At 40.6% G+C, this 16,085-nt stretch overlaps 1 pseudogene; it reads left to right on the forward strand.

Moving 5' to 3' along the window:
• The first annotated feature begins 796 nt into the window (after nucleotides 1–796).
• Nucleotides 797–5,215, forward strand: LOC101315475 (cyclin-dependent kinase 1-like; annotated as a pseudogene).
• Nucleotides 5,216–16,085: the final 10,870 nt, after the last annotated feature.

Below are 16,085 nucleotides of genomic sequence, written 5' to 3' on the forward strand. Positions count from 1 at the left end.
TAACAATTTTAATGATAATTCAGTCCAGAAGGAATGTTTTAATACTTAAAGCCTTTTAGGCACATGAAATGTTTTAAAATGCTGTTTCAATCTACATGTATGTTTTTGTTGCAGAGAAGCGTGATACCGAAATCGATAAAAAAACTTTCAAGCATAAAAATATATTACATGAGGATAAAATTCTGTGGGGAAAGTGGAATGAAAATGTGAGTTCAAGGAGAAAAAGCAATGATGTAAAATTTTCTGACTACTAAAGAAAAGCTCTTTTGTATATTTTTAAACAGAAGACAGTAGTATCAAATCATTATGATATTTAGACTGGAAACTTTAAAAAGGGCAATGTAAAGGTTTATTTAAAAATTTTTAAATTTCAGTATTTATTATTTGCCCAAAATTACATTCTTTGTAATTTTTATGTAAAGTTATAGTAACCGTAGATACCAAGTTAAAAATGTACAAGGGGGTACACTGCCTCTCAAATTTTTTTCAGGGGATATGCAAGGAAAACATGCGAATACCTCTGCTCTAGAAAATCTCCCCCTTACTGTTCTTCTCTTTCTTCAGTAGGTGAATATATAAAACAGAAGTGACATTCTCAGCGCTATATGGCATGCTAAGAAGCATTCCAGAGGAGGAACCATCGCTGTCTCTGTTTTCAAAAACTCACCACCTAGTTGAACCAACCAGAAAAAAGTGATGCAAAGCAACTGAGGTATGTGGCAGACACTGGTCTTGCCCACGTGGTGCTCACGCACTCCGGTATCCTTGCTAAGCAAATCCAGACTAGGACAGCAATATGCCAGGTAAATACTCATTTTTTCAGCCTCCCTTCCCCTGAGGGGTGAACACGTGACAAAATTCTAGCTGGTGAAACATAAGCAAAGACCTGAGGGCTTCTGGGAAAGCTTTTGCTTTCCTAATAAAACCATATAGATGAGACTAGCTCTGCCTGTCCTTTCTTCTTCCTAACTTGAATGCGGATGCAATGCCTGGAGCTACAGCATTTATGCCAAAACAAGCAGGCAACAAGCATGAGAACAAAGGCAACACACTAAGGATGGCAATATGGACACATGGAAAGATCCTGGGTCCCTGATGGCATAGCTGAGCAGTGAACTAATGCCAACAAGGGCTTACCTCTAGATCTTCTATTACATTAAATACATGTATACACATATTTCAATTGCTGTAAACCAGTGCTAGCTGGATATCCCAGTTACTTGTACTGTGTCACAAGCTACTCTAAAAGTGCCATTAAAATAAGTCATTTTATTAAGCTCACAGATTTTGCAGGTCAGGAATTCAGACAGGGTCCATCTGGAATGGTCTGTCTTTACTGCATGATATCCGGAGCCTCTGTTGAGAAGACTCAACCGGGTGAGTGACTCAAACACCCAGGAACTAGAATAGCTGGCCCTGGAGAATCCATTTCCATGAAAACTTCTTCACTCATGTGTCTGGTACCCAGGCTAGAATGATAAAAGACTGGGCTCAGATGGGACTGTTGACCAAGTGCCAACACATGTGGCCTCTCCACATGGCTTAGGCTTTTCACAGCACAATGGCTGGGTTCTGAGAGCAAGCATTCCAAGAGACCTAGAAGGAAGCTGCGTGGATTTGTATGATCCAGGCTCATGCAGGAATCAGTGTCATTTCTACAGTACTCAGCTGGTCGAAGCAGTCACCAGATTCAAGGAGACGAGACACAGATGCCAGCTCTCAATTAGAGGCGTAAAAAGAACTTGCAACCATTTTTCTTTAAAACACCACATCGGTTGAGGTATTTTTCCTTGCAAATTAACACATTCCTAACTGATACAATGGATGATGTAAGATAACATAAAGTGGATGCGAAGTTGAACAGTACAAGTAGGCTATTGAACTCAAAGGAGGAAGAGATAATGAGAATCAAGAAAGCCTTCATTATAAACACTGATTGAGGGCCTGTAAGTGCACAGCCCAGAATAAAATGCCAAGAGGATTGCAAAAATACTGCAAGACTCCATATCTATCCCCCATGCTAGATATGAGTTCAGATCTCAATCTGCTATTCTCAACCAACATGGCTTTGGAAAATCCTAGCTGAGCCTCAGTTTGTGTATCAGCAAAAAGGAGAGCATATGCCAAGGTTAGGGTGAGGTCTAAATAAAATAGAATGAGAAGGGCCTAGCATGGTGCATGTCACTCAGGAAGTGTTCAATAAATGCTACGCATGTGTTTATTTATTAAAAGAACTTACCCATGTGGGAAAATTGAATGAGTATCTACAGTTGACAGAGTTAGTATCCCCCAAACGTAAGTCAGAGCCCCAAACCCACCTTATGGACTCAGCAAGGTTTACTGACATTTGTTTTGTACAGAGCTTAGAGGACTTAGACCAATTTCTCTGGAGGAAAACCAAAACAGACTTGAGAAGATCTTCTGATGTCTAGGCTGATGTCAAGCCTTTTCCCTGCAAAGCCCATCCCGACCCCTGCTACCAGTTTAGAAAAATCTATAGCATTTCTCACAAGAGGCCAACCATTCCAATCTGGGATAAGTTTTCTAAGTATTAGATCTGAAGTGATTTATGTTATCCCTAAATGCATCGCGCCACAATCTTCCTGCATGGATTAAGTCATACCATCTATTTTTAGCAGCTGGCTCATTCAGCCCATTTCCTTACTATAAATACCTGAGTGCACTCGTTTTAAAGTAGATCTCTTTTGTCATCTGATTGTCCCAGTCTAGGTTAGAGGGGGATCGAGGAGAGAATGGAAAATGAGACAGAGAATAGAGAAAGAGAGCCTGCAATGCTCTACTCTGCGCAGCAGCTATTTTCACAGACTCATAGATCCCTAGCGGCCTGAACACAGGAGAAAGCCAAGAGGGTCTAGCCCTTCTCAGTGTGTTAACCTTCAGAAGCTGGCAGCTATCTGGGACTCGATGGAGCCACCCAGACTCTCTCCTATCATTTCATCCACTGAAAGTTTCCTTTTCATAATCCCATGTCTCAGTCTCCCTACTCCTAACACACGGACACTAACCCCAGGCCCCGAGGCAGGCCAAGAGAGGTTTCTCCTGGTCTTAATGCCCTTGAGTGAAAATAAATTATTATAATATTTCATACCCATCTCCCTGGAGTCTCGAAGAAGGGGACACTGAGCTCTCGACAAATACTGATCAAAGCATTAAGAGGAAACAGGCCAGAGTCAAACTAAGGAGTGGGTCTGCCGGGCAGCTGCATGGAGCACTACTACACAAGGAAAGATACGTTCAAACATCACTGGATGCCGGTGTGTCGCTGGAAATTAAGGAGATAGATAGAGGAAAAATGCAAGATCGAAACTCTTCTCAGGAAAGTAGAATGTGTGGTTAAAGGAATACTGCAAAATGATCCTGAAGTTGTAGCTAAGACCTCTAAGGGCCATGATTTCAATAGTGAATATTTGTCACTTAAGGTAGCTAATATCTTAATATTCTCCCTATTTTGAGGTTTCTACCAGCAGTCCTCCTTCTCCATTCTTTTTTCACTTTCCCAGTTTTCAACTCCTCCTCCAAATTAAAGCTAAACAAACTTTTTTTTTTTTTTTGCGGTACGCGGGCCTCTCACTGTTGTGGCCTCTCCCATTGCGGAGCATAGGCTCCAGACACGCAGGCTCAGCGGCCATGGCTCACAGGCCCAGCCGCTCCGCGGCATGTGGGATCTTCCCAGACCGGGGCACGAACCCATGTCCCCTGCATCGGCAGGTGGACCCTCAACCACTGCGCCACCAGGGAAGCCCTGAACAAACATTTTGATTGAACAAATATATTGATTTGGGGGGGCAAGAAATTATCAACACTCTACCAAGATTCCCACATGTCTCAGTCTGGACACTTCCCCCAAGGATCTCAAAGGGGTACAAAAACCCACTTATCCAAGTTTCAAGCACCAAGGAAACACTGTGCTCCCAAAAGCAGCCAATGGGAGCAGAGTCTCCTGGCTTCTCTCAGATGAAATGCAAATGTGCCTCAAATAATAGAAAAGTATTCATCAAATGTTTTCAAAAACAATTCATACATGATGATCCAGTGGGTTTTATCTCAGGAATGCAAGGCTGGTTTAACATTCAAATATCAATCAATGTAATTCAACATACTAACAGAACAAAAAAGAAGAAAACAATTATCTCAATAGACTCAGAAAGATTATTAGAAAATTATTGAGAATAAAAGCTCTCAGGGCTCTTGGAAGTTGAGGAAGAGCAACACAGATATGATGGCTGCATCACTGCCTCCACCACCCCTCTGACACCTCCAACCACACCCTCTACCATCACAGAATGATAATCCAGGATCTACCATTCCTATTTAGTAATTGTGGATGATTATTCCAAAATAGAGAAAGTTGGAGAAGTATCTATGGAATTATGTGTAAGGGTAGACACAAAACTACAGGTCAAGTGGTAGCCATGAAAAAATCAGACTAGAAAGTAAAGAGGAAGTGTTCCTAGTGCCTCAACTCAGGAAATTTCTCTTTTAGAACTGTCATCCAAACATAGTCAATCTTCAAATGTGGTTACGCAAGAATCCAGGTTACATCTCATCTTTGAATTCCTTGGATCTCAAAAGTACTTGGATTCTATCCCTCCAGGTCTGTTCATGGATTCTTCACTTGTTAAGAGTTATTTGTAATAAACCCTACAAGGGATTGTGTTTTGTCAGCCTAGAAGATCTCTTCACAGGGATTTAAAACCTCAAAATCTATTGATAACAAACGAACAATTAAACTAGTTGACTTTGGCTTTGCCAGAGCTTCTGGAATACCTATTAGAGTATACATACATGAGTTAGTAACACTCCGGTAGAGATCTCCAGAAGTACTGCTGGGGTCAGCTCACTACTCGACTCCAGTTGACATTTGGCATATAGACACCATATTTGCAGAATTAACAACAAAGAAGCCACTTTTCTATGGGAATTCAGAAGTTGATCAACTCTTTAAAATATTCAGAACTTTGGGCCCCCCCAGTAATGAAGCATGGCCAGAAGTGGCATCTTTACAGGACTACAAGAATACATTTTCCAAGTGAAAACCAGGAAGCTAGCATCCCATGTCAAAAGCTTGGTTGAAAATGGCTTGGATTTGCTTTCAAAAACATTAGTTTATAATCCTGTCAAAGAAACTGCTGACAAAATAAAACTGAGCTACCCATATTTTAATGGTTTAGACAATCATATTAAGAAGATGTAGCATTCTGACAAAAAGTTTCCACATGTATCAAGAACAGACTGTTCTATTTTTACTGTTAACTCTATTTTTATCCCATGTATTTTTCTTTTCTTTGTTGTAAAGTTTAAGCCATACTTCATCTTCTAATTTCAGGTACAACTTAAAATGTAAATACTGTTCTATATGAATTTAAATGTAATTCTGTATATGTGTGTAGATCTCACTGTAACAACTATTTTTTACTATAATAAAACTATAAATCTAGTATTGATGACAAAAAAATGAGAAAAAAATTTAAACCTTTTTTTTTTTTTTTTCGGTATGTGGGCCCCTCACTGTTGTGGCCTCTCCCATTGCAGAGCAACAGGCTTCGGACGTGCAGGCTCAGCGGCCATGGCTCACGGGCCTAGCTGCTCCACGGCATGTGGGATCTTCCCCGACCGGGGCATGAACCCATGTCCCCTGCATCGGCAGGCAGACTCTCAACCACTGCACCACCAGGGAAGCCCCAAAATTTAAACCTTTTAGTAAATTAAGAACAGAAGAAAACTTCTTCAGCCTGATAAAGGGCATCTTGGAAAAACCTACAACTAACATCACACTGACTGAATGGCTTTCCCCTTAAGATCAAGAACAAGGCAAGAATACCTGCTCTCACCATTTTTTTAACATTATACTAAAAGTCCTACCAGGTTAATAAGGCAGTAGAATAAACAAAAAGCATCCAGCTTTGAAAAGAAGCAAAACTGTCTTTGTCACAGATAACGTGATTGCTTACGTAGAAAATCCTAAAATACCTGCAAAAGAGCTGATTTTAGCAAGGACAAAGGTACAAGGTCTATGTATATTTAAAATAAAAAGAAGGGACTTCCCTGGTGGCACAGTGGTTGAGAGTCCGCCTGCCGATGCAGGGGACACGGGTTTGTGCCCCGGTCTGGGAAGATCCCACATGCTGCAGAGCAGCTAGGCCCGTGAGTCATGGCCGTTGAGTCTGCGCATCCGGAGCCTGTGCTCCGCACGGGAGAGGCCACAACAGTGAGAGGCCCACTTACCGGGAAAAAAAAAAAGAAGAAGAATTTCTAAATGGTAGAAACAAAGAGTTAGAAATTGAAATAAAATAGATACCATTAATTTTTTAAAATACTGTATTAGTTCTCAACTGCTACATAATGAATTACCAAGTTAGCAGCTTGAAACAACAAACATCTAGAATCTCACACAGTTTCTACAAGTCTGGAATCTGGGAAAAGCTTCACCAGGTGGTCTGGCTCAGCATCTCTCAGGAGGTTGCAGTCAAGATATCAGCCAGGGCTGCTGTCATCTGAAGGCTCGACTGGGTCTGGAGGATGCACTTTCAAGATCACTCATTCACGTCTTGTTAGTGGAGGCCTCCATTCCTCGTTTATGAGGGTATCTGTTCTTCACCACATTTGACCTTCCAGTAGAGCTGTTCTCATGTTTTCCAGAGCAAGCAATCCAACAGAGAACAAGGAAGAAGCCATGATGCCTTTTACTGCCTACTCTCAGAAGTGGCATTCCATCACTTTGCCATATCCTATTGGTCACACAGACCTGGTACGATGTGTGTGCATTGCAGGGGGGACTGTACAAGGGCATGAATACCAGGAGGGAAGGAGCATTGAGGGCCAACCTGGAGGCTGGCTACCACAAATAACTTTTGTGACAGCACCAAAAGATATAAAACCCTTGTGGATAAATTTAACAAAATACATGCTAAACCTCCACACTGAAAATGATAAAATAATCACTGAAAAAAATTTAAAAGACCTAAATAAAGGAAGATATATACAATGTTTATGGATTGTCAGACACAATATTAAGATATTAATATTTCCCAATGTATTGGGATTCAATGTAATCTCAATCACAATGCCACAGGTTTTTCTTAATAGAAACTGATGAGCCGATAATAAAATTTGCATGTAAATGTTAAGGATTTAAAAGAGCCAAAACAACTTTGAAAAAGAAGAACAAAGATGGAGGACTTAGACTACCTCCTACACTACATCCCCAAATAGTGTAAGACCTACACTATTTTAGGATCTACAATAAAGCTATAATAATACAGACAGTGTGCTATTAACATAGGAGAGACATATAGATCAGTGGAACAGAATAAAATGTCCAGATATAGACCCACTCATACGGTCAATTAATTTTTGACAAAAATGCCAAAGTAATACAAGGGGAAAGGATTTTCAACAAATGTTGCTAGAACAATTGAATATCCCAGAAAGAAAATAAACTTTGAACATTGTCTTACAATATAAACAAAAGTTAACTTAAAATTGATCATTAAAGAATATATAATGAAGAAAACACAGTCTCTTCAATAAGTGGTGCTGGGAAAACTGGACACATGTACAAGAATAAAATTACAAAATTCTCTAACATCATATACAAAAATAAACTCAGAATGGATTAAAGACCTAAATGTAAGACCAGATACTATAAAACTCCTAGCGGAAAATATAGGCAGAATACTCTGACATAAATTGCAGCAATATTTTTTGGATCCATCTCCTAAAGTAAAGGAAATAAAAGGAAAAATAAACAAATGGGACCTAATTAAACTTAAAAGCTTTTGAAAACCATTGACAAAACAAAAAAACTACCTACTAAATGGGAAAAAATATTTACAAATGATATGACCAATACGGGATTAATATCCAATATATACAAACAGCTCATACAACTCAACATCATAAAAAAAATCCAATTAAAAAATGGGCAAAAAAACTGAATAGACATTTTTTTCCAAAAAGGAAATGCAGATGGCCGAGAAGAGATGCTCAGCATCACTAATCATCATGGAAATGCAAATCAGAACCACATGAGATATTACCTCACACCTGTCAGAATGGCTATCATCAAAAGGAACACAAACAGGGACTTTCCTGGTGGTCCAGTGGCTAAGACTCCGTGCTCCCAATGCAGGGGGCCCAGGTTTGATCCCTGGTCAGGGAACTAGATCCCACATGCCACAACTGAGAGTTTGCATGCTGCAACTAAAGACCCTGTATGCTGCAACTAAAGATCCCACGTGCCACAACAAGGATCCCACATGCAACAACGAAAATCCCAGCACAGCCAAATAAATAAGTAAATATTTTAAAAAAAAGGAACACAAATAACAAATGTTGGTGAGGATGTGGAGAAAAGGGAACCCTTGTACATTGTTGGTAGGAATGTAAATTGGTGCAGCCACTGGGGAAAACAATACGGAGGTTTCTTAAGAAACTAAAAATAGAACTACTATATGACCCAGCAATTCCACTCCTGGATATATATCCAAAAATAAAAAACCACCAAAAACACTAATTTAAAAGGATACATGCACCCCAATGTTCATAGCAGCATTATTTACAATGGCCAAGATATGGAAGCAACCTAAGTGTCCATCAACAGGTGAATGGATAAAGAAGATGCAAGATACACACACACACACACACACACACACACACACACACGCAATGGAATACTACTCAGCCACAAAAAAGAACAAAATTTTGCCATTTACAGCAACATAGATGGACTTGGAGGACATTACGCTAAGTGAAATAAGTCAGACAGAGAAAGACAAATACCATTTGTATTTGTATTCTCTATATCCGTAAGAATATAGAGAACAAACTAGTGGTTTGTTCACAGACCACTCACAGATATAGAGAACAACCTAGTGGTTACCAGTAGGGAGAAGGCAGGTGGGGGGGCAATATAGGGGTAGGGGAGAAAGAGGTACAAACTATTAGATATAAAATAAGCTACAATGGGTCTTCCCTGGTGGTGCAATGGTTGAGAGTCCGCCTGCCGATGCAGGGGACACGGGTTCGTGCCCCGGTCCAGGAGGATTCCACATGCCACGGAGCAGCTGGGCCTGTGAGCCATGGCCGCTGAACCTGCGCATCCGGAGCCTGTGCTCTGCAACGGGAGAGGCCACAACAGTGAGAGGCCCGCGTACCATGCAAAAAAAAAAAAAAAAAAAGCTACAAGGTGATATTGTAAGACATGGGGAACACAGCCAATATTTTATAATAACTCTAAATGAAGCATAACCTGTAAAAATTGTGAATCACTATATTACACAACTGTAACTTATATAATATTGTAGAGCAACTATACTTCAATTTAAAAAATTGATCATCAGTTCCAGGAAGATGGCGGAAGAGTAAGACGCGGAGATCACCTTCCTCCCCACAGATACACCAGAAATACATCTACACGTGGAACAGCTCCTACAGAACAGCTACTGAACGCTGGCAGAAGACCTCATACCTCCCAAAAAGCAAGAAACTCCCCACGTACCTGGGTAGGGCAAAAGAAAAAAGAAAAAACAGAGACAAAAGAACAGGGACGGGACCCGCACCAGTGGGAGGGAGCTGTTTAGGAGGAAAGGTCTGCACACGCTAGAAGCCCCTTCACGGGCGGAGACTGCGGGTGGTGGAGGGGGAAAGCTTCGGAGCCGCAGAGGAGAGCACAGCAACAGGGGTGCGGAGGGCAAAGCGGAGAGATTCCCGCACAGACAATCAGGGCCGACCGGCACTCACCAGGCCGAGAGGCTTATCTGCTCACCTGCTGGGGCGGGCGAGGCCTGGAGTTGAGGCTCGGGCTTCGGTCGGAGCGCCGGGAGAGGACTGGGGTTGGCGGCGTGAACACAGCTTGCAGGGGGTTAGTGCGCCACGGCTAGACGGGAGGGAGTCCGGGAAAAAGTCTGGACCTGCCGAAGAGGCAAGAGACTTTTTCTTCCCTCTTTGTTTCCTGGTGCGCGAGGAGAGGGGATTAACAGCGCTGCTTAAAGGAGCTCCAGAGACGGGCGCGAGCCGTGGCTAAAAGTGCGGACCCCAGAGACGGGCATGAGACGCTAAGGCTGCTGCTGCCGCCACCAAGAAGCCTGTGTGCAAACACAGGTCACTCTCCACACCCCGCTTCCAGGGAGCCTGTGCAGCCCGCCACTGCCAGGTTCCCAGGATCCAGAGACAACTTCCCCGGAAGAACGCACGGCACGCCTCAGGCTGTGCAACGTCACGCCAGCCTCTGCCGCCACAGGCCCGCCCCGCACTCCGTGCCCCGCCCCCCACCCCCGGCCTGAGTGATCCAGAGGCCCCTAATCAGCGGCTCCTTTAACCCTGTCCCGTCTGAGCGAAGAACAGGCACCCTCCGGCGACCTACAGGCAGAGGCGGGGCCAAATTCAAAGCTGAGCCCCTGTGAGCTGTGAGAACCAAGAAGAGAAAGGGAAATCTCTCCCAGCAGCCTCAGAAGCAGCGGATTAAAGCTCCACAATCAACTTGATGTACCCTACATCTGTGGAATACATGAATAGACAGCGAATCACCCCAAATTGAGGAGGTGGACTTTGAGAGCAAGATTTATGATTTTTTTCCCCTTTTCCTCTTTTTGTGAGTGTGTATGTGCATGCTTCTGTGTGAGATTTTGTCTGTATAGCTTTGCTTCCACCATTTGTCCTAGGGTTCTATCCGTCCGTTTTTTGTTTTTGTTTAATTTTTTTCTTAATAATTATTTTTTATTTTAATAACTTGACTTTATTTTATCTTATTTCTTTCTTTCTTTCTTTCCCTCCTTCCCTCCTTTAAACAATGAATCATCCCAAATTGAGGAGGTGGACTTTGAGAGCAAGATTTATGATTTTTTCCCCTTTTCCTCTTTTTGTGAGTGTGTATTTGTATGTTTCTGTGTGAGACTTTGTATAGCTTTGCTTCCACCATTCGTACTAGGGTTCTATCCGTCCGTTTTTTTTTTCTCTTAATAATTATGTTTTTATTTTAATAACTTTATTATATTTTATCTTACTATATTTTATTTTACTTTATCTTCTTTCTTTCTTTTTCCCCTTCCTTCCCTCCTTCCTCCCTCCCTCCCTCCCTTTCTTTCTTTCTTTCTACTTCTACTAATTCTTTCTTTCTACTTGTTCTCCCTTTTATTCTGAGCCGTGTGGATGAAAGGCTCTTGGTGCTGCAGCCAGGAGTCAGTGCTGTGCCTCTGAGGTGGGAGAGCCAACTTCAGGACACTGGTCCACAAGAGACCTCCCAGCTCCACATAATATCAAACGGCGAAAATCTCCCAGAGATCTCCATCTCAACACCAGCACCCAGCTTCACTCAACGACCAGCAAGCTACAGTGCTGGACACCCTATGCCAAACAACTAGCAAGACAGGAACACCACCCCACCCATTAGCACAGAGGCTGCCTAAAATCATAATAAGTCCACAGACAACCCAAAACACACCACCAGAGGTGGACCTGCCCACCAGAAAGACAAGATCCAGCCTCATCCACCAGAACACAGGCACTAGTCCCCTCCACCAGGAAGCCTACACAACCCACTGAACCAACCGTAGCCACTGGGGACAGACACCAAAAACAATGGGAACTACGAACCTGCAGCCTGCAAAAAGGAGACCCCAAACACAGTAAGATAAGCAAAATGAGAAGACAGAAAAACGCACAGCAGATGAAGGAGCAAGATAAAAACCCACCAGACCTAACAAATGAAGAGGAAGTAGGCAGTCTCCCTGAAAAAGAATTCAGAATAATGATAGTAAAGATGATCCAAAATCTTGGAAATAGAATAGAGAAAATGCAAGAAACATTTAACAAGGACCTAGAAGAACTAAAGATGAAACAAACTACGATGAACAACACAATAAATGAAATTAAAAATACTCTAGATGGGATCAATAGCAGAATAACTGAGGCAGAAGAACAGATAAGTGACCTGGAAGATAAAATAGTGGAAATAACTACTGCAGAGCAGAATAAAGAAAAAAGAATGAAAAGAACTGAGGACAGTCTCAGAGACCTCTGGGACAACATTAAACACACCAACATTCGAATTATAGGGGCTCCAGAAGAAGAAGAGAAAAAGAAAGGGACTGAGAAAATATTTGAAGAGATTATAGTTGAAAACTTCCCTACTATAGGAAAGGAAATAGTTAATCAAGTCCAGGAAGCACACAGAGTCCCATACAGGATAAATCCAAGAAGAAATATGCCAAGACACATATTAATCAAACTGTCAAAAATTAAATACAAAGAAAACATATTAAAAGCAGCAAGGGAAAAACAACAAATAACACTCAAGGGAATCCCCGTAAGATTAACAGCTGATCTTTCAGCAGAAACTCTGCAAGCCAGAAGGGACTGGCAGGACATATTTAAAGCGATGAAGGAGAAAAACCTGCAACCAGGATTACTCTACCCAGCAAGGATCTCATTCAGATTTGATGGGGAAATTAAAACCTTTACAGACAAGCAAAAGCTGAGAGAGCTCAGCACCACCAAACCAGCTTTACAACAACTGCTAAAGGAACTTCTCTAGGCAAGAAACACCAGAGAAGGAAAAGACCTACAATAACGAACCCATAACAATTAAGAAAATGGGAATAGGAACATACATATCAATAATTACCTTAAATGTAAATGGACTAAATGCTCCCACCAAAAGACACAGATTGGCTGAATGGATACAAAAACAAGACCCATATATTTGCTGTCTACAAGAGACCCACTTCAGACCTAGAGACACATACAGACTGAAAGTAAGGGGATGGAAAAAGATATTTCATGCAATGGAAACCAAAAGAAAGCTGGAGTACCAATTCTCATATCAGACAAAATAGACTTTAAAATAAAGACTATTAGAAGAGACAAAGAAGGACACTACATAATGATCAAGGGATCGATCCAAGAAGAGGATATAACAATTGTAAATATATATGCACCCAACATAGGAGCACCTCAATACATAAGGCAAATACTAACAGCCATAAAAGGGAAAATCGACAGTAACACATTCATAGTAGGGGACTTTAACACCCCACTTTCACCAATGGACAGATCATCCAAAATGAAAATAAATAAGGAAACACAAGCTTTAAATGATACATTAAACAAGATGGACTTAATTGATATTTATAGGATATGCCATTCAAAAACAACAGAATACACATTTTTCTCAAGAGTTCATGGAACATTTTACAGGACAGATCATACCTTGGGTCACAAATCAAGGCTTGGTAAATTTAAGAAAACTGAAATTGTATCAAGTATCTCTTCCGACCACAACGCTATGAGACTAGATATCAATTACAGGAAAAGATCTGTAAAAAATACAAACACATGGAGGCTAAACAATACACTACTTAATAACGAAGTGATCACTGAAGAAATCAAAGAGGAAATCAAAAAATACCTAGAAACAAATGACAATGGAGACACAATGGCCCAAAAACTATGGGATGCAGCAAAAGCAGTTCTAAGAGGGAAGTTTATAGCAATACAGTCCTACCTTAAGAAACAGGAAACATCTCGAATAAACAACCTCACCTTGCCCCTAAAGCAATTAGAGAAAGAAGAACCAAAAAAACCCCAAAGTTAGCAGAAGGAAAGAAATCTTAAAAATCAGATCAGAAATAAATGAAAAAGAAATGAAGGAAACGATAGCAAAGATCAATAAAAGTAAAAGCTGGTTATTTGAGACAATAAACAAAATTGATAAACCATTAGCCAGACTCATCAAGAAACAAAGGGAGAAGACTCAAATCAATAGAATTAGAAATGAAAAAGGAGAAGTAACAACTGACACTGCAGAAATACAAAAGATCATGAGAGATTACTACAAGCAACTCTATGCCAATAAAATGGACAACCTGGAAGAAATGGATAAATTCTTAGAAATGCACAACCTGCCAAGACTGAATCAGGAAGAAATAGAAAATATGAACAGACAAATCACAAGCACTGAAATTGAAACTGTGATTAAAAATCTTCCAACAAACAAAAGCCCAGGACCAGGTGCCTTCACAGGCGAATTCTATCAAACATTTAGAGAAGAGCTAGCACTTATCCTTCTCAAACTCTTCCAACATATAGCAGAGGGAGGAACACTCCCAAACTCATTCTACGAGGCCACTATCACCTTGACACCAAAACCAGACAAGGATGTAACAAAGAAAGAAAACTACAGGCCAATATCACTGATGAACATAGATGCAAAAATCCTCAACAAAATACTAGCAAACAGAATCCAATAGCACATTAAATGGATCATACATCATGATCAAGTGGGGTTTATTCCAGGAATGCAAGGATTCTTCAATATACGCAAATGAATCAACATGATACACCATATTAACAAATTGAAGGAGAAAAACCATATGATCATCTCAATAGATGCAGAGAAAGCTTTCAACAAAATTCAACACTCATTTATGATAAAAACCTTGCAGAAAGTAGGCATAGAGGGAACTTTCCTCAACATAATAAAGGCCATATATGACAAACACACAGACAACATTGTCCTCAATGGTGAAAAACTGAAAGCATTTCCGCTAAGATCAGGAACAAGACAAGGTTGCCCACTCTCACCACTCTTATTCAACATAGTTTTGGAAGTTTTAGGCACAGCAATCAGAGAAGAAAAGGAAATAAAAGGAATCCAAATCGGGAAAGAAGAAGTACAGCTGTCACTGTTTGCAGATGACATGATACTATACATAGAGAATCCTAAGGATGCTACCAGAAAACTAGAGCTAATCAATGAATTTGGTAAAGTAGCAGGATACAAAATTAATGCACAGAAGTCTCTGGCATTCCTATACACTAATGATGAAAAATCTGAAAGTGAAATCAAGAAAACACTCCCATTTACCATTGTAACAAAAAGAATAAAATATCTAGGAATAAACCTACCTAAGGAGACAAAAGACCTGTATGCAGAAAATTATAAGACACTGATGAAAGAAATTAAAGATGATACAAATAGATGGAGAGATCTACCATGTTCTTGGATTGGAAGAATCAACATTGTGAAAATGACTCTACTACCCAAAGCAATCTACAGATTCAATGCAATCCCTATCAAACTACCAATGGTACTTTTTACAGAACTAGAACAAAAAATTTCACAATTTGTATGGAAACACAAAACACCCCGAATAGCCAAAGCAATCTTGAGAACGAAAAACAGAGCTGGAGGAATCAGGCTCCCTGACTTCAGACTATACTACAAAGCTACAGTAATCAAGACAGTATGGTACTGGCACAAAAACAGAAAGATCAATGGAACAGGATAGAAAGCCCAGAGACAAACCCACGCACATATGGTCACCTTATCTTTGATAAAGGAGGCAGGAATGTACAGTGGAGAAAAGACAGCCTCTTCAATAAGTGATGCTGGGAAAACTGGATAGCTACATGTAAAAGTATGAGATTAGATCACTCCCTAACACCATACAGAAAAATAAGCTCAAAATGGATTAAAGACCTACATGTAAGGCCAGAAACTATCAAACTCTTAGAGGAAAACATAGGCAGAACACTCTATGACATAAATCACAGCAAGATCCTTTTTGACCCATCTCCTAGGGAAATGGAAATAAAAACAAAAATAAACAAATGGGACCTAATGAAACTTCAAAGCTTTTGCACAGCAAAGGAAACCATAAACAAGACCAAAAGACAACCCTCAGAATGGGAGAAAATATTTGCAAATGAAGCAACTGACAAAGGATTAATCTCCAAAATTTATAAGCAGCTCATGCAGCTCAATAACAAAAAAACAAACAACCCAATCCAAAAATGGGCAGGAGACCTAAATAGACATTTCTCCAAAGAAGATATACAGACTGCCAACAAACACATGAAAGAATGCTCATCATCATTAATCATTAGAGAAATGCAAATCAAAACTACAATGAGATATCATCTCACACCAGTCAGAATGGCCATCATCAAAAAATCTAGAAACAATAAATGCTGGAGAGGATGTGGAGAAAAGGGAACCCTCTTGCACTGTTGGTGGGAATGTAAATTGATACAGCCACTTGGAGAACAGTATGGAGGTTCCTTAA

This window comes from Tursiops truncatus, chromosome 2, assembly GCF_011762595.2.
Source record: "Tursiops truncatus isolate mTurTru1 chromosome 2, mTurTru1.mat.Y, whole genome shotgun sequence".
Lineage (NCBI taxonomy): Eukaryota > Metazoa > Chordata > Mammalia > Artiodactyla > Delphinidae > Tursiops > Tursiops truncatus.